Consider the following 19,266-nt stretch of genomic DNA (forward strand, 5'->3'; position numbering starts at 1 on the left):
GCCAGGCGGAGCGGAGAGCGCCGGAGTGGGACGGAGCCCGAGGGCGGAGCGCGCCGGCCGCGGTGAGTGGCGTGCGGGCTGGGGCCGGGGCCGGGGCGAGCGGGGCTGCTGGGGGCGCCGCCGCGGAGGCCGTGCCCGGCTGGGAGAGTTGGCGGAGCGGCCGGGCGGAGCGGCGGGAGGAGGGCTTCGTCCGGGGCGGGCGGGCGGGGAGCGCCGCGGACGCTTCGAGGGTCCCCGCCCCCGGCTCGGCTTCGGGCAGGGTGGCGGGGTCGAGCGGCTCCCCGCGCCCCCGGCCCGGCTTGGCGGCGGAGCGGGCGCGTTCGTGTCCCCGGGCCGCGCTGGAAGCCCCGGGCCAGGGCGGGGGCCGTTGGTGGAAGGCGCGGCGCGGCGGGTGGGGGCCGCGACCTGTCGCCGAGAGGCCGTCCAGGGCCCGGCGGGGCGTGCGGAGCCCCGCATTTGGGCGCGCTCTCTCTCGGGCTGGCCGCCGCGCGGGGCAGGGAGGGCGCCGTGCCCTGCGTGTGCCTGCCGGCGGGGGTGGGGGGGGAGCGGGACGCCCAGACGGGCGGGCCCTTCCCCGCCCCCGCCCCCGCAGGGCGGTTCCCAGCGCTCGCTCCATCGCGATTGCAGGTTGGCGCGCCCGTGCTTGGGCGGCTAGAAGCTGGAGGTACGGTCCGCGAGGGATCCCCGTGTTTGCCGAAGTATAAGAGGGAGATTCCCCGGTGGCGGGGAATCCCTAGCGGTGCAGAGGGGCCTGAGCGGTCGTAGTGGCTCTCAGCATGGGGTGGGGGGAGAGAAGGAAGAGAAGGGCCGAACCCCTGAGCGGCGGTGCTTCATGCTGCAGCATTTTGTTGCAGTGCACGCATCTGTTTCCTTTGCAGAAATAGGCCACCGGTCTAGACTTGTGGTGCCCACTTGCCCCTCCTTTGCACAAGGGGCACAACACGTATTAGCTACTTAGCACTCTGGCTTGGAAAGCCCGGCCCACATGCCAATTAATGTACAAGCATATTACGCATTTTTCATGGTGCATTTGTTGTGCGCCATTGCGCCTTCTCAGGGCGCATCTGTGCGACAGAAAACCCGTGTGGGCACTTGCTGCTCTTCCCTGTTTCCACTTGTGCTGCACGTCCATTACTAAAGTTGTGAAGCAGCAGTTTCTGCAGGCTGATGGGGAAAGGGTATAAAGTCCCATGGCCCCGTACAGCTCCCCCCCGCCCCGAAGCTCAGCTTCTTTTCTTCCCAGCTGAATGGGAAGCTACTTGACTGCTCTCACCTCTGGGCAGATGTAGGTTGGGGTTCTGCTTTGCTACTCTGCTCGGTCCCCCCCCCAGCAAAAGCCCCGAGCTGCGGTTTGCATCTGGATTTAATTTGCATGAAGCACTGCCGAAAGCAGGCATGCAAAATCCAGCCAGTGGCTTGCCGCATAGAACCCATGTGCCTGCCAGCCATGGCTTGGGCGTGCTTTGCCTGGTGGGCACACCTTTCAGCCCTTTCGGGCGCTCCACGGAGCCAGATGGGGGCATGACGCACCCTCCTTCCCTGCACCCGAGCAGCATAAGGCCTGAGGTTCCTTGGGGGGCGGCATGATGGCGGGGCATATTGCCAGCCCGCTTCTGCTTTGTGTGGCCCTGCCAGTTGCACCTCCGTCCTTCCGCAAGGGAGCCGGAAGCCTGCAGGGGCGGCTGTGCTGGGGCTGATAGCTGCGGCTCCGCCCTGGGTTGACTCACCCGCCGTGCTGCGGTGCTCCGCTCCACATGGCCCCAGTGCCTGCTCGCCATGCTCCTCGCCAGCAGAAGGCCAGTCACGTCCCGGAGACCGGGGGACGCATCCCGTCTTCTTGACTCGCCCCCAGCGTCCCTTCTGGAGGGAGACCCGCGTTTCTTCAAATCCAGCTGAGATTGCCAGAGAGGCGGGACCTTTTCCGACATGCAGCATGGATGGGGAATGGGGATAGAGGAGGAGCCACGGGAAGAGCGAACCTGGGGACCTGCTGTGGAAGTGTGGCATGGAAGCAGCCTGGGGAGACGGGTCTAAGAGCCTCAACGTTGTCCCCGCAGCAGTGGCTCCCAAAACCACCTGGGGAAAGGTGTGGGCGGGGGAGCGTCCAGGTGCCCAGGACTCACCTGCCCTGCCCTGCGAGGCTTCCTTGCTTCATTTCCACCTTTGGTGGGAAAGCCCCTCCCTGATTTTTCCCAGGGGAAGAGCAGGTGAAAAGAACCACAGAATCATGATGGGCAGGAGGAAGGCTGGCTGTAGGATGGATTAAAAAGTTCTGGGGATCCTGGACTGTTCCCCATTCCTCAGACTTCTCTTCTGAGATGGCTTTGCTTTGTTCCTTCATCTACTTACTGACCTTATCTTGTGCCTTTTCCTCCTGCAAGGGATCAAGGTGGCTTGCGCACCTCTCTCTTTATCCCCACAAGAGCCCTGCGAGGTGGGTCTGGCTGAGGGTCAGTGCCTGCCCCAAAGTCATCCAGGGAGGCTCATGGTGAAGTGGGGAAAGGAGTCCCAGCCTCCCAAGACCAGCACTTCACGCTTATTTATGATACTGACTTTCTACACTGGCCTCATTTACTGTATACTCCTCCCTCCCCCTCTCCCCCGTCTGTCTGTCTGTCTGTCTGTCTCTCTGTGATGCATTTGTATCCTGTCTTCAGGGAGTGAAAAGCACCCACAAATGACACACCTACCTTTTCATACAGCTTTGGGGATGGGACCCACAATTAGGCAATACATTCATTTATTAGGACCAACCAACAATCTTTTGTGGCAATTTGGTCAGTCCTAATAAAAGTCTTATTAAACTTGGAGCTGGTGTTTGTGTGTGTGTGTGTGTTTAATGCAGAGTTTGTGAAACAAAGGAGAAGTTCCCAAAAGGAAGGGAAGAAGGACGCCTGCTGAAAACTTGCAGCAAGACTGGTGCGTGTGTCTGTGCCTGCTAAAAGTAGGGTCTCCTCCTCCCTCGTCGTCCTCCACTGAGGAGGGCCGGCCAGCCTCCAGGAAGAAGCATCTTTCCTTTGAAGATGTGGGCCCCCAGAATCCTTGCCCTGCTCCCGCAAGGCCGAAACGCATTAATTCAAAGCTCCCTTTGTGTTAATTTGAGAAGCTCTTCCCCTGGTATGCTTTGTCTGAGCTTCTTGCTCAACTGTCAGTATTTACTTCTGTGAACTCTCCGCCGTGAGATGCCGCGGTGCCTGAGGAGGCCTTCCTGAATGGCCCGATTCATAAGATCCCGGTTCGCAACCGGTCTCCTGCCTCACGACTCCCGGGCAGCGACTCCCATCCATAGATGCATCCTTTGTTGAGCCGCGGCGGCAAGACGAGGGCACTATTCCAATCTGGGGGAAAGAGGGAAGTGCTCCCGGGTCGCTGCAGGAAGGAGGACAATTGATGTGCTGACAGCAGATCTGATCTGGGTTTCTCTGGAGCCCAGAGGCTAAATCAATGTGTTGAGGAGTCTGGCCGTGTGTTGGGGAGCGCTGTGGCCACCCCCTCGGACCAGGATGGTCAGGGAGGACGAGGCCCCATTGGCAGCTCTTGCAGCTTGGCACCCCCTTTCTCTGCACCTCCTTCTGAAGAAGCATTGGAGAGCCTCTGGCTTTCCTGCGGGTTGTCAGAATGGGCACTATCAGAGATGATTCATATGCTGAAGGTCAGAGGCCAGCCAGCACATGCTAGGCAAGTTCATTCCAGAAAATGAGCTTGCGGGCCTGGACGTATAGCCTTAAACAAGTCCTTCGGATGGACACCCTCTGGAAAGTTTATCTGTGGTCCGGAACATCTACTCTAGAGTCTCCCCTGTGCTTCAGAATTATTGATCTATTCCCAGGCAAATACCACTGAATTACAAGAGCAAACTTCTGTTAATACGTTGCATAATCTCAGTGGAATGTGGGTGTGCGGCCCAACCGGCTTCCTGTTTTTGCTCATTTCTGCAGATAAAGTCTCAGACATACAACAGGCATCTAGGATATTAACTTCTTGGGGGAAACTTTACTCAGGAGAACCAGCTCTGATATATAAAGGAGATAACTCTTTTTTTTTTCTTAAAAAGGGAAAATGAGAATATAGTTGGCATGAAGTGACCTGGGAAGTCACTGGGGTCGCATTGTGCAGCTCAGAGAAATGTTCCAGTGCAAAGATTTGTGGCTGTGTGTTTCTCCGTGGCTGGTTCTCCGCGTGCTCAGGGCAGTGCTCTGTCCACAGTGGGGACTCTCACCGTGCAGACCATTCTCATGGGCTGGGAACCTTGTGCACAAAGCGGCAGATTTGGGCGTGCTGGGTCTGGTTAAGAAAGGGAAACTGCAGTGGGCAGGACTGCCACCCACCTTTCTTCTCCTTTGCACAGCTGGCCTGTTTCCCCTCTTGAGCTTTGATGGACGGCTGTCAATCGCATTGTGCACAACCTCAGAGATGCTCTTGAGGTTCTGTTTGGCTACAGCAAGCAGACTGCTTAGGAGTGCGCGTGGAAGGTCAGGAGACAAGGATGCGAGTGATGGGGTGCTGGGGAATTCTCTCTGCACGTATTGATCTCGAAGGCAGGTGGAGCCTCGGAAGCATCTTTGCAGTGGAGAAAAGCCGAAACGTGTTTGGGGTGTTCTGGCTTGGGAAGAAAAGGCCATTAATGGGGGTGCATGTGCGTCAGGCAGGCTTGCTTGCTTGCGCACAGAGGAGACATATCCTAAAATTATGCTGCGGAATTAAATGACAGCTGGGGTTCGTTGCTGCCTCTTTGCTTTGCTGAGGGTGGAGGAGGGTGCCGGTGTCTTTTCCGGGGCTTCCCATGGAATAGCACCCCTCCTTTATCACCCATCCCGTTCCGCTTCCACTGGCTGCCAGGATGTTTCTGAGCCTCGTTCAAGGTGCTGCTTTGGACTTGAAAAGCCCCCCATGGATTAGGATTCAGCACCTCGCTCAGGTCAGCCCTGGTCTGCAGCAACGGCATGTAAGACCTCTGAACAAAGTGTAGTCTAGTGCAGCATTTTGGGAGTACAACGTCAGCCAAGACCCTCCTCTGAAGGAGGCTCTGGAAGGTGCTGGAGGGGCGACCCCTCCCCAATTATGGATCAGTCTCTTTGGGGACTCCCCTCTGATGCCGACATTGTCATCTTTTCTGTTCTAGGTGCAGAGTTTCCCCTACTCCCAGACATTTGGCAGAATAGGATGAGGCTTACTGAGGCCTGGGATTTGTTGCTGTTTGTTAGAACTGTGTATATACGTCTCTGTGTGTTCTTGTGTTCAGTGTGGTTTATGTTGTATTTTTAAGGTTTTTTAATTGTTCCAAACTGCGCAGAGAACTTTGGCCATTGGTAGTAAGGAAATGTAATAAATGAAGGAATTATGTCCCCCTACCCCCTTGCAAGAATTTTTTAATAGCTTTAGAGAGCAGCTGGGCAAAAGTTGGTGTAGAAGCAGAGCAAACACACAGAACCTGTGAGGTGTGATGTGCTTTGTTTAAAGCGTCTCCTTCTCATCGTGGTAGCGCAAGATGCCATTTCCTTCTCGTGGAACGTTTTGGTCTTGCACGCCTGGGTCGAGCACTCAGTCGCTCCATGAGGCTGAAAGGGACTTAGGAAGCTAGAAGGCCAGGCCATGAATGCACCAAGTGGCAGCCGCTCTCCTGGGCTGCGGGTAGGATTCCTTCCGCCACCACCTGGAACGGGCCTGCCGTGCCCAGGCCCGTGGAGCTGCCCGGCTCCTCCCCTGCACCTCCCTTGCTCTTACCTGGTCTGCTCCTTCCTGCGATTGTAGCCTTGCCTGGGAATTGTGGTGGCTGCACAAAAGCCACCTGTCTTCACATCTAAATGTGTGGCTTATTGCTGGGTGAACTCTGGCTTGTTTAACCCCTGCACAGCCCATGGTTGCTGGGATGGGATGTCATGAAATGGAGCATTCCTGGGTTGGAAGGGGTGGGAGGCAGCAGGCTCCCATAAGGTCGCCCCACTTCCTGGGCTGCTTAATTCAGGAACTGAGCATTTTGTATGGACTGGCGCCAAGCCAGGTAGAACCCTTCTCACACCCTGCAGGTGGGCGCGATTCAAAGTACATCCTAGGGTAACTTAAACAAAGGGCAGTCAAATTGCTCATTATGCCAGCTATCAGTGAGGAGACCGAAAGTGTGATTTCCTTCACTTTGCATAATGCAGCATCCGACTTTGGCCTGGCATCACAACTCTGTGCTTTTCTGCCACAAACATTGTGTATTCCCCGTTGCACCTGGCAGCTCCCTGGGTGGGCAGGGCTGGACCACCAACTGGTTATTTCCTCTTCTGTGTCTTGAGCTGGAACGGTGATGAAAGTGGCAGCCAGGTGCAGCGCGAAATGTGCAGCGCTTTCCACTTGATACGCTTTCATGGCTGATTCAGCTGAGCATTTAAGTTCCTTTATTGCAGCTTGTAAGAAAGCGGCTACGCTGCATTTCTCTCACCTCCCTTTCTGTCGTCTCTGACAGATGCAGCCTGTCAAAACAGGCAGTAATAGGTGTGCTATGAAATGTTAGCATTTTGGAAAGCTGCCTTGACCAAGGAAAAGAGCCCCGAGCTAGGGAAGCCATTCTTCCAGGGTGCCAGGAGAAGTCGGGCAGTTTGGACTGAAGAGTTCTGAGTCTGAGAATTTGTGTTCCAGAGCTGAACTTACTGGGAAGGTTTGGGGAAGGCCCTGCTTCAGCCTAGCCAACCTTCCAGGGCTGTTCTGAGGCTAAAAGACTTCTGTAGTGGTATATTAATTGCATTTCTGTACTGAAACTATTGGGGCAGCTCACAGCAATTCCTGCATCAGGAAACAAGACAATCCAAGCAGCACCACATTTCCAAAATGCAAAATTTAAACTGCTCAAACAGGTTTCCAGTGCAGTTTTCTCCACTCCCAAGCACCACCCCCACCAAAACTTTGAAGAAAGGGACAGTTTTCCTGATGCCAAAAAGAAGAGCGTGCTGAGTGTCAGGTGGGCTTTAGTGGGGAGAGCATTCCAGTCTAAGTCAAACCAAGCTTTGCTCCCATATATTTCCACTCTCTGTGCATTTGGTTGGGGCAACTGCCTTGAACAAGATCTGCAAGGGCAGCCGTGGCTTGGCGGATTTCCAGGCCATGGGGCTTTTGTGCAGGACACCTGTCCGGCAGACCCTTCTCTAGTTCTGAAATTCTTCAGGCATCCTGGGACGATGCTCCTTAAGGCCTAGCAGCTGCCCAGCCATACATGGTAGAAATTCCCAACTCTCAGGGTGGGTTGGTTAACTTGCTGACTTCATAATGTTTCAGAAGTTTCCTTCCACTCTGACCCTTTCCAGCAAACTCCTACTCCCCTCGGCGATCGTGATGCGCACGTGTTTTTCCTCCAGCACGTGCTGTGTGGTGGCAGACGCTGACTTGTCTTCCTGCTACCCCTACATGGCAGTGGCATTTCTAGATGATTGTCTGGGAAGACACGAGGCTCTGAATTAATAATCCAAATGCCACAGAACTCCAGGGACACAGATGCACAAAAGGGAAGAGTCATTTTCGTTCCTCTCGGCCGTGAACAGAAGCACGGGAACGCTGCTCTCTGGCCAGCAAGCCCCTAAACGGGTGTTTTGTGCATGCAGAGTAGTATATTTCTTGCTTCTGTGGATAAAAGCTTAGTTTAAATATGATTATGTAGAGTAATTTGGTTGTCGATCAAGAATTGCTCCATCTGCCTAATCAAAGTATAAAATGTTCTGGAATGCAGAACTCGGAAACATCATTTCTTCAGGGCACTAGTTCGCTTGCAAGGCATCATTCAGAAATTTCATGTCATGGTTTGGGACAGAGAGCAGACCAATAGGAAGTCTTGTGAGCTAGTGCCTTCTCGTGGACTTCCTGCGAAGCGCACTGGTGCAGCCCCAGGCTCTCTGCAGTAGGGTTTTGTGCAAGGCACGTCAAAATGAATGATTTGCACCCTGTATTTTCCGTTGCCTGTTTTAGCTTCCTGGTCAGGTCTGTCATTGCCAAGTTAAAACAGCAAGTTCATTGGCCTTCTTGGTGGCTTCTCCTCAACTCAGGAGCTCTTGGAGTAACCGATCAAATACCTATCCCGTACAGAGCCAGTGTGGTGTGGCGGTTAAGAGCATGGGTCTGGGAATCGGGTGACCTGGGTTCTACTCCGCACTTGGCCATGGAGAGCCAGCTGGGTGACTTTGGGCCAGCCGTAGACTCTCAGCCCAGCCTACCTCACAGGGTGGTGGTTGTGGGGATGAGATTGACAGGAGGGGGAGAATCATGTAAGCTGCTTTGAGTTCATAAGAAAAAAAGCGGGATATAAATCTAATAAATTAATAAATAAATCGTGAATGTTTTTCCAAGGAGCTTTAAACAGCAGTTGTTGTCATCGTCAAGCCATTTCCAACTTCCACTGACCCCAGGAACGAATGTCGGTTCAGCTCCTGCAGACTCAAGGCGTTGGGTGGCATCCTTAATAGACCTGATCCTTCTCATAGCTGCTGGTCCTCTTTTTCTCTGCCTTCGGCTTTCCCTGGCATGGTCGTCTTCTGCACCGCTCTTGTTCGTCCGGGAAAAGTTGCGACTTGGTTTGATCCAAGAACGCTCCGGTTTGCCTTTCTCTTGGAACGGGGTGTTTGCAAAGCGCTACTTCCGCACCGCGTGTCAGACGCCATCCATTTTCTCCCCGCCTACCCTCTTCACTGCCCAGCTTCCATGCCCATTCCTCATGATATAAGAGTGTGGATGAGCTTGGCCTAAATTATAGAACCCCTCCCCGCAAGGATTTTTTTTTAAAGTATTAACTTGCAAAATAAAATAAAACCAAACCACAGGGTCAGCAATCCAGGTGCTTATTGGGCAGGTGCTAAGCTAAGCAGCCAGATTCACCAGACTTTTCCATTTGTATGTGACTTGTGCTTATGGATCTTACTCTGACCTGAGTTTAACCAAATCTAGAGAGCTCAAGGCATACGTTGCAAAAAAATACAAATAATAATAACAAATGGTGATTCCTGCAGCCAGCAAATACCAGAGCAAATGGCTTTTCCTCCTTGTTGGTTCTTCCATAAATGTATTTTAAAAACCCTAAGAAGTGAGGTCACTTTCACTAAATAGCAGAAGATCTATAAATAAAGGTCGCCAGGCACCAGTCTTTTTGGAGCATAATGGTTATTTTGGCCTCACTGGGAGAGGCACGCCTAGCTCGGGTTATGGCAAAAAATAACACGTTTTCCTGTAAGCGAGGAGCTGAGCCGCTGACACCATGTCCCCATTTCTGCAGAGGATTCTGAACCGTGTGGACTTCAGGAGGCCATCGGGGGCTTCTGGGTGAAGGTAATTCAGGAAGGCGAGCTAAACATCATCCCTTTCCCTGCATGGGGGAGGGCAGGCAGTGCTTCCCTGCTGGAAAATTGGCTGCCAAGCCTTGCTTCACCTCTTTCTGCCTCTCCTTTTTCCCCCTTTTGGGAGCGGGGCTGACGAAGCGGGACGTTTGTAGACCCCAGCCACGTGACTCCTGCATTAAAGACTGAAAAGGGGGACAGGTGGCCTTGCTGAATCAGGTCAACGGCCATCCAGGGCCTCCTCTCGTTAGCAGCAGTTAACCAGGCACTGTTGGGAAGCCAGAATGCGAGGCATTAAGCAGCCCTTCCCGACTTGGTACCCCCAGATATTTTAGGGGGTCCGAAGCTCCCATCACCCTCAGCCCTCATGGCCAAGGACAGCTGCTAAAAGGCTTTGGGTTTTGTTTAAGGATGCCTGCAGATCTGGTAATCCTGCGGTGACTTGTGCCGTTTGGGCTGGCTGCTTGTTTGGTGTTGTCTCGTAAAGGCTCTGACCGGTCCTGCACTTTGGAGTTTGCTGCTCCACAAAACAGTGTTTTCCTGGAATTTGCCCTCTTCCTTAGCTTTCCCTCTAATAGGCACAGAAAGATGGGGTGGGGGACAGATTCCAGCTCCGCTTTTCTTTCCGGAGGGTCGATGGATAATTTCCCACACTTTCCAGCTAGAGTATTGGAGCAATTTCAGACTCTTTTTATCGTAGAGTTGACGTGACCAAATACCTTCCCCAATTGGCACCCTCACTTGAATTTGACCACAACCCCCAATATTGATCAATGGCTCTGCTGGCTGGGAATGATGGATGTCGTAGTCCAACATATCTGGAGCGTGTAAGGCTGGGGAAGTCTGGGTGGAAATTCTGTGAGAAAATTCCATTTCCGTGCACAAGTAGCAGGAAACCCATGAGTATGTTCTCTGTTTCTTTTTAGCCCCCTCCCAAGAACTGGAGTGAGCGTGGTTACAGCTGTCATTGCAATGAGGAAAGCCTGACAGTGCAAGTAGGGATTGGACAGGCAGTGCAGTATAGTGGTCAGAGTGTTGGGCTGGGACTTGGCATACCAGATTCAAATCCCCTCTTGGCCATCAAGCTCACCGGACGACATGGCTCCTCCGTCTAGCCTGCCTGGCAGGGCTGTTGTGAAATTTCATGGAGAGCCGTCTCCTAGGTGGGCTATGCATGTGACACCCATGGGGTGCTGCTCCCCCCGGCTCCACTGGCGGGTTTCCATGGGGCAGCTGGACGCGGTGTGGAAGGAAGCTGGGCGGAGTGGCCCTGGCCTAATCCGGCACCAGGGCACTTCCACGGAAGCCCTGCTCCTCTTGGCCTGTCCCTCGGAGTTCTGCACTGCGGTGGTAATCCTGTCGGGACTGTACCACTTTGGCCAGGGCGGCCAGCGGAGGCTCACGTGGCTCTTTGGGCCTGTTCTGCGGCTTGCCACCCGTGGGCTGTTCAAGGCCGTGTTAATAATGTCACGGAGAAGGCTCTTGGCATGGCGGGGGCTGCTTCGGGGGCTGCTGGGGTGTCGGGCGCAGGCGAGGGGCTGCGTCGGCCGCACGGCAAAGGGAGGGCATGGCCCGCCGAGCGAGCGCCCGGCCCTCCGGCCTGCGGCGCCACCTTTGGCTTCCCCTTCCGCTTCGCTCGGCCTTGAGAGCTCGTCTGGGGGGAGGAGGTTCTCCAGGTGCCACGCAAGGGCCTGTCGGGACAGGTGAGGCGGCCCTCCTCCCTGCCTTTGGAGCCAAGCACGAATGGGCGTGAAACACGCCCCCCCCCCCCCCCGGTGTGGCCTGTCCGGGAAACGGAGCGCCGGCGATCCACGCTCAGCGCTCCTCCCTCTCTTGCCCGGCCGCCTTCCTGCAGCAGCTGCCGTGACTCATCCACAGACGCAGCCACTGTAGCCACCGGCCCCCACGGCTCCTTAGAGCATCGCGCTCGCTTTCTGCTGAGCGGCTTGACTCGGCTTCCTCGCCTCTCGGCCCTCTCACCTCTTGTCAGGGTGGGGATTTGCCTGGGCCACACGTGCTGCACTGCCATCCGTGCGCGAGTGTCCAAAGGCCCCGCCCAGAGCACAGTTCTGGGTCTCTTCATGCTGCGGGAAGGTCTTTTGGTTCGTCACCCGAGCTTCCAGTACAAAGGCTATTTGGAAGGAAGGAAGGAAGGAAGGAAGGAAGGAAGGAAGGAAGCGAGCAAGCACAATCCAGGGCGGCTTTTCAGATCTGGCACCCTCTCAGCATCTCACTGGCAGGGCTGGGGATGATAGGAGTGGAATTCCAAAGCAGGAGAAAGGTGCCAGGCGGCAGAAGGCTCCTTTAGGGAGATAACTTACTGGAGCAGACAGAATTGGCTTCAGCTCCCCGTTCGAAGGTGCCTCATTCTGGGCCCCGAGATTTGCCCATCTGACTTGCTGCACTTGCAACTCCCATATGAGCCGATCCTCGTTTGGACCGGCTGATGCTGCGGACTGGACACGAGGCCATCTGCGTGCAGAGCACATGGTCCCCACACGCGTACTTGCAAAGGCTTCCCTTTGTTCAGCTTAATTAGCCTGGGCCCATACCCGCGGAACCATCCAGGCTGATGCTGAGGGCAGCCGATGACGGTTTCCAAAATGCCACCACCTCTGGTGGTGGGGTCTCCTGGTGTCCCGCAGCCTGGCCTTGTGGCCTTTCGCTGACAGGTGTCTGAAAAGGAGAGGACTCCGGCAAAACGAGCACTGGAAGATAATGCACTGCTCTGCATGGGAAGGTTCCAGTCGCGAGAGCGACCCTTTTCTTAGCTGTCAACCGGCAGTGAGTATTTTCAGTAACAGATGCTGCCATTGTGGGGTGAGAATTCCCACCACCTCTGAAAAGCCTGGACACACTGATAAGAGTGTGCATTTTCCCCTCTTTGGGTTTTGGTTCCTTTTGACCAAGACAGAGAAAAACAGAACTGTGGGCTAAAAGTATAATCTGAGCACAAGGCAGACAAATGTCTCTCTTGGAGCCTGTAATAAGCTCCTTCTACCCATTCATTTCCTGATGCTGACAAGCTGAACAAAGCAAGAGGCATGTTTTAAATTTAGCTCTGAGTCACTGGCTTACTACATCCCAGAGTTCTGGCTGAGGGTGTGGAGAAGAGCTCAGGATGGGAAACCTGCTGCTCTGGAAGCAGCCCCTGCAGATCTGCCGAGCGGTCTCTTTGCATGGGTCCCTGTCACTGAAGGATGGAAGCCTCTCTCGGGTCAAACTTCCTGAGCCAGTTCTGCATGCAGAGAGCCCCAGGTCTGGTCCCCGGCAGCCTCTCCAGGCCTGGAAAGAACCCTGCCTGAACCCGGGAGAGCCGCCCTTGCCTGGGGCAGGATGGGGCAGTCATAGGATTCCCTGTGGGGCGTCTTCCAGTGCTCCTGTGACCCCAGCGTTGAGGACCTCAGACTGTCCAGGAAGCAGTGGGGGCATGCAAGTCCCTCTTGCATCCACAAGGGAAGGGAGGGCCACCCAGCCATGCTCCAAAAAGCGAGCCTCGGGAAAATCTGCCCCCCCCCCCCATCCAGGAAGCTCTGGGATAATCATCCAGGAAGCTGACTTGCTCATGGGAATGCCACCTCACTTCCTGTGACTCATGGCTTCTTGGCCCTGCTGCCACAGGTGGGCCATTGGTGGCCATTTCCAAAGGTTGATGCATATCCATTTGAAAAAATTGCATTTCATGGTGCATTCTGATTTTCTTATGCTTGGCCTTTGGGATCGCAGCAGCCCTGAAGCCTGAACGCCCTGCAGATGCTCAAAGCCCAACAGATCCATCTGTATTATTATTCCAAAACCAGCCAGACCTCAGAAAGTTCTGTGCCACCTCAGGGAGAGAATTCTCGCAAGTTAGGAATCCTATAAGTTGCTTTGCGCCCCATTTGACCGTGTTAATTTGCCACTCTCCATTTTGGGAATGATCCTAAACCGTAGCTCCCACTTCTGAAGCATCTCACTGTGTTTTTGGACTGCGCTTTTTCGACCCCCTACCCCTGCTTTGTGCGCCGGGTTGCCTGATGCGGAGTTCTGAAGAATACAGAAGCTGGAACACTTTTATAGCATTTTGGTGTTCACAATAAAGTTATTGCCCAGTTGTGCACTGCGTTTCCTGGAAGACCCAGTGCTGTGTTCTGATTTGTATTTTTGTACTTCGGTAAACTTGTTTTAGTGGAGAGGCAGAATGGTATGCTTTCAGTAACCCCAAGTTCACAGTCTTGGATTATTTGAAATGTTTGCATGTTTGGGTCAAAATGACAGACTTCTCTTCTGGGGCTTGCTTACCCATCCCTGGTGTAAAATACTTAAGATTTGATTGCTTTACTAAAATAGAAATAGCAATAATAATTCTACCTGAATGAGCAACAGCTCTGTGGAAGAGGCTGTAGAGAGATCCAGTTATGGGGGACTCCTTTGCGGAGGACAGGAGGAAGTGCATTTGGAGATGGCTTACTGGTCCGGCCAAGAGAGCCTCCTCCAATTGCCGCAGGGGTGGAAAAGCAAGAGCTTCTGTCCTGATCCGTGGCTCTTTGGGTTACCATTCCTATAGCTGTGAACGGTGGGGAAAGCATCCTCAGAGCACATGTTCCATGTCGCCTGCATTCATGATATGCCTCTATAAGTCCCTCAAAGGCTGTCACAAAGAGGAAGGTCAAGATATTTATTTATTTATTTATTAAATTTGTATGCTGTCCAATTACTAACGTCTCTGGACGGCTAACAGCATAAATAAATTGATGACCCACTCTGGCTGCAATTAATAAAATGCAATAATACAATTCAATATTAAAACTTATTAAAATATTGATTAAATAAAAAGATCTTAACTTGTCGCCGAAAAACATATAATGACGGCGCCAGGCGGACCTCTCTGGGGAGCGCATTCCGTAAGTGGGGCACCACCACAGAGAAGGCCCTCCTCCGGGTACTCTGTCTCCTAACACCTTTCACAGAGGGTTCCCAGAGGAGGGCTTCTGTTGCCAATCTCAGGGCAAATAGGGAAAAAGGCGTTCCTTTAGGTATCCTGGTCCCAAGCCATTTAGGGCTTTATAGGTAATGGCCAGCACCTTGAATTGAGCCCAGACTTCTATGGGAAGCCAATGGAGCTGATGGAGGACTGGAGTTATGTGAGAATAACGCCCAGTCCCCGACAGCATCCTGGCTGCTCTATTTTGCACCATCTGAAGTATTCGGATTGTCTTCAAGGGCAGCCCCACGTAAAGCGTGTTACAGAAATCCAACCGGGAAGTAACCAATGCATGTGTTACTGTTGCCAGGCAATCTTTCTCCAGGTAGGGACACAGCTGATGGATTAGCTGGAGCTGAAGGAAAGCGCTCCCACACTGGAGCCATTCAGAAAGAAACCAGGCAACCCTCTGCTTGGGATGGTGTGATGTGGTGTCCTGCAAGAGCAGGGGGTTGGACCCGATGGCCTTCCTGGCCCCTTCCAGCTCGAGTATTCTATGAGTCGATGCTACGGCATAAAGCGGTGCAGGAGGAAGGCTGCAATCTGCTGGCAAGGACCTCTAATTCCCAGATGTCTAAGAATGTGTCTGCAAAACGAACCCCTTCCTGCATACCATGCGTTGCACGGCTGAAAGGAAGAGAGCCCGGGGTAGCCTGGGCCTGGGGTTTGGGCGGAAGCGCTGTGAGCTCCCTTTGGTTCAGGTAGTCAGAACAACTCCACTTCCAGAACTAAACCTTTGGTCTGGTCGGTGGGTCGTGGGTTTCTGGGCGGCACCTGCCCGATCCTGGAATAATGAATGATGATTTGCGTATCCTGGAGCATTGTAAAAACACGTTGGGGCCAGCAGGGGTTGGGATGCCATTGCCAAGGCAGGATAATGGGCATTTACAGGCTTGTTTATGTCCGTAGATCATAGTCCATGCACTGGGACTCGCTCACTGCAGAACGAGGAAGCTGGTCCGGTCCTTTCCCCACTTGCCTTGCATACAGGCAAGCCACATCACTTCCTTTCCGGTGCCAAATTAGTTCCTCGGGGCTATTTAGGTAGCATAGTGTAAGTCATGACTTTTTCATAAGGGAGTCGGCCTGATGAGCAGCTGCTGCTCCACCCAAGAAAAGAGTCTTTTTTGCGTATTGCATTTCTGTGTCGCCTTTCCAGCACTCAGCAGCCAAGGGTTGTGAACATCAAACCCGTATTCTGATAAAAACATGGCAAAACATTGCAAACAGTGTTAGAAGCATTGCAGTGATGTAAAAAGGCAGGTTAAAAAGATGGTCTTGAGCTCTTCTTAGATGCGATGTGGGGAGAGCATTCCAGGTTTTGGGAAAGCAGCACAGGAGAAAGACACCCATGCTTTTCTGAAGGGCTTGAGTTTGTTCACGAGCAAAAGTGGGGGGTGAGACTGGGTGAATAGGGCCGGGGGAGAGGTTCAGGGGTTCTGATTTCACTAACACCCCCCCATTTCCTGTCCGTTGCCCATGCCACTGCCTGTATGCATCTGTTGGTGTATGCATTTACTATATTTTTATAATCACTCTGTACTAAAGCTCCCAGGGCAATTCATGGAACAACCATTAAATGCAAAAGCAAAACAGGAAAGTCAAATTTAATACAAACTAAAACTGCATGAAGCAAAATCAAACCAATGAAAGAGTATAATGGCAGAGCAAGAAGCTTAAAAGAGTGTTGTATAGTGGTTAAAGCACTGGACAGGGATGCAGGGGATACGGGTTTTTGGCCCTGCTTGTCTGTGAAGCTCGCTGGGTGACTCTCAGCCCAACCTACCTTGCAGGACTGTTGTGAGGATAAAAGGGAGAGTAACAGGAAGATTATGTAAGTTCCCTTGAGTTTGTTGCAGGGAAAAAAGCTAGGATATAAATATGATCAAACAGCAAATCAAGCAAAGCATTAACTCACTTTCAAAATGCTTGAGAGAAGGAGGAGGTCTTTGCCAGAAGCCGCAATGTAGCCAAGCGTTTTGGGGGAGGACCTTCTGCAACAAGGGGGGCCGCCACTGAAAAGCCCTTCAGTAGCCACCAACCTCGCCTCCCCCCCCCTCCCCCCGAGAACAGATGACCTTGGGAGTCCACGTTGGCATCTGTGGGGGGAGGTTTTTTTTTTAAGTAAGTTTTATTATTATTTTTCTACCAACTAACAAAAGAAACTAAAAACCATCAGTCATCAGAAACATCAGTCCTACTGGGTCAGCCCCCCCCCCCCATTTTTTTTAATAGCAATCCATAGACATATTCAAATCTGCGCACAGTCCCGTTTCTCTAGCCAGTAATAAAAAGAGTTCCAAGTTTGATAGAAGTCTGTATGCTCTTTCTCCTTCAGAGACAAAGTCAGTCTGTGCATTTCGGCACAGTCCAAGATCTTTTTAAAAATCAGTTCGTTGGTGGGTGGTTCTTCACTCCTCCTGTGGGAGGAGATGTTGAGGGCAGGAGCAGATGGAAAGTAGATCGTCAGATGTTTTTGACTTCAGCTCCCAGCATTCCTGAACATTGGCCAAGCTGGCCGAGGTTTCTGGGAGTTGGAGGCCAAAGCCTCTGCCAATCCACCAGCTCTTTGCACTGGCCCCAGAAGCGGAGACGCAATTCTGGCCCAAGCTGCTTCCAAGGCCCCTTCCAGTGGGTGGTTAATAATTCACAGTAGGATAGGAGGAGAGGGCCAGGCGGGGCCTTCCAGGTGCTTGTGGACTTCGACTCCCAGCATCCCTGGCCATCACCTGGGCTGGCTGGGGCTAGTTGGCGGCTCTCCTTGGGACGCCTGCAGCAGTCGGCACTGTCCTTTGGACCCACATCCTTCCATTTCAGTCTCTCTCACTCAAGTCCTTCTCTAAAGAAATGCCTTCCACTTGGAAAACGAGCTGCTGGAAGCTAAATTTCTAGGTCATGGCTAAGGAATACCAATCAGGAGGTGAATCACTTTCCTGGCTGACAGACAGCTTTTTCTTTTTTTTTCCTCGTCAGAAAATATGCGACAGGAAAAGCTTTTGGCCGCTGGAGCTTTCTCCAGTAGGTGCTTTAAGCAGAGTCGGATCTGTGGCTAATCAAGCCCTGAGCCATCAGGCAGGACAAAGGAGGTGACTCCCCTCGTGGGGAGATGATGGCGGAAATGTGGGTGTCCTGAGCGCCCCCCTGTCCGTGGTACTCCTCGGCGGTCCAGCCAAGAGGTGCCCTCGTCTCGCGCCTGCCTGGTCCACAAGGCCAGTCGCCGCGGGCCACACGCCCGCACGGCTGGGCGGCACCTGGGCGCGTTGCATCAGGCCCGGGGCAGGGCGGGTGGTGCTGTCTGGGTCTCCCGGGCTGCCTCGGCGTTCGCTGTGTAATGTGAGTCCCCGGGCGGGGGGGGGGGGGGGCTGTGATGCTCAGCCGGAGCTCCGCACTGCTCCCATTTGCTGGCAGGAAGTGTTGCGACTTGCTTGCTGAGCATTGCAACTGCAGGAGGAATGCTGGCCTTCCAGATTTAACTCTCTGGGCGTGGGAGCAAGCGCCACATCGTGCGGGGGCTAGGCGGGGAAGGGGGCCGGGCTGCTCTCCTGGAACCTGGATGGGGCAAGGTAAGGAAGGCGAGGCGTGTCATGGGAATCCCAGCCGTGCCTTTGGCTCAGTTTTGCTGCAGTGCAGCAAAGCGACCGCAGAAACTTGGCTGACGGAGTTTCTGCCCTTTATATTTAACTTTTCCCGCTGCCCTCTTACTTTTTGGGCCACTGCTGGAGAACAACGTCTGGGACCGTGGGCTTTCACAGAAGGGACTCTTACGGGAGCATGTACTGCGGAAAACCCAAGTGAGTGTCAGCGCTGCCTCGGTTCGGGATTTTTGTCTTTCTCTGCTAGTTCAGGAGTTCCACAAGGGAATGGCATCAATCGGTTTTCTAACAACCATTTTGTGTCTCCCACTTCTAAGTGATCTTTCTGGACTAGCCTCCTCTTCCCGCATCCCCTTCAGCTGATTTGGGGCAGCTCCCAGCATCTCCAGCCAGCATAGCCAAGGGTTGGGATCACAGAGGCAGGAGTCCGGAATATTTGGAGGGTACCAGGCCTGGGAAAGCTGTGTGTCCCCTTAAGTCCAGAAAAGAAAACGGCATGTTAAGTGCAAGGAAAACATCACAAAATAGCCAGTACTTTGGGGGAGCATCTGGAAATGCAGAGGTCGGAGTATGCTAAACAGTCAGTCTTTTGCCCGCCTGCCTGCCGGAAAGCTGCCCCAGGACTGTGGTTTTCTCCCAGATGGGCGCACGGCACGGAGGCTTGTTGCAGCTTGCAAACCCTTTTGTGGTTTCTGCTCCGGGGTTTGTAACGTGATCCAGACTGTGGAACAAATGCAAAGGGGGCACCGGGTCTTTCTGTGTAGCGTGAAATGGAGGGAGAGGGAGGGAGGCTCTGCAGAGTCCCAGAGCTGGAATTTCTTCTGCAACGCCCGCTCCTGCCTCTGGGGAGCTTTGTGCTGGTCTCCAGTCCTCTTGACCCTTCACGGGGGACCCTCCCGGGGTGTGCAGGTGGAGTCCTGCCCAGCAGGTCACAGCGGCTTGAATCCCCTCAACTTCCGTGAGGTATCAGAGGTCCCCCCTGCACATGGCCGCTGGGGAACTTCTCTGTGTTTCAGGCAGAGAATCCAAAGCAGAGATCCCAGTGGTTTGGTCTCAGGCAGGCAGCAGGGATTAAAAATGGAATACGTAGGGGGAAACACGATGGACATCGGAATAGTGTTTTGTAAGAGAGGGGGTGGAGCAGAACTCTTAAAACAGGCCCGCATGGCTTCATTCACTGTCTGGGAGAGGTGAATGGGACGGCTTCCCGTTTAGGAGATCAGCAGAAACTTGCTGAAGTGCCACCCATCCAGAGATGCAAATTTCCCATGGCCTGGATAAGGACAGGGGCAGTTGCTGCACTTGGTCTGCCACGTCCGTGGGTGGGCTCATCCGCGCAGCCCTCTCTGCGTTGTCACCCAGACATGATTTGTGCACAAACCGATAAGACAGACTTGGCTGTCTGCACGAT

General features: G+C 53.6%; 1 protein-coding gene across 2 annotated transcripts in view; it reads left to right on the forward strand.

Annotated features, from left to right (window-relative positions):
* Positions 1 to 19,266, forward strand: part of PLS3 (plastin 3) — a 48,714-nt gene continuing 29,448 nt past the window's right edge. The window contains exon 1 of one of the 2 annotated variants that reach the window (XM_044452723.1): positions 1 to 62. The gene's annotated coding sequence lies outside the window, so the exon portion shown is untranslated. Of the gene's footprint in view, positions 63 to 9,271; positions 9,292 to 19,266 lie in introns of those variants that run through there. The other variant, XM_044452724.1, reaches the window with a different exon arrangement.

This window comes from Varanus komodoensis, unplaced genomic scaffold (assembly GCF_004798865.1).
Source record: "Varanus komodoensis strain SLA01 unplaced genomic scaffold, ASM479886v1 scaffold74, whole genome shotgun sequence".
Classification (NCBI taxonomy): Eukaryota; Metazoa; Chordata; class Lepidosauria; order Squamata; family Varanidae; genus Varanus; species Varanus komodoensis.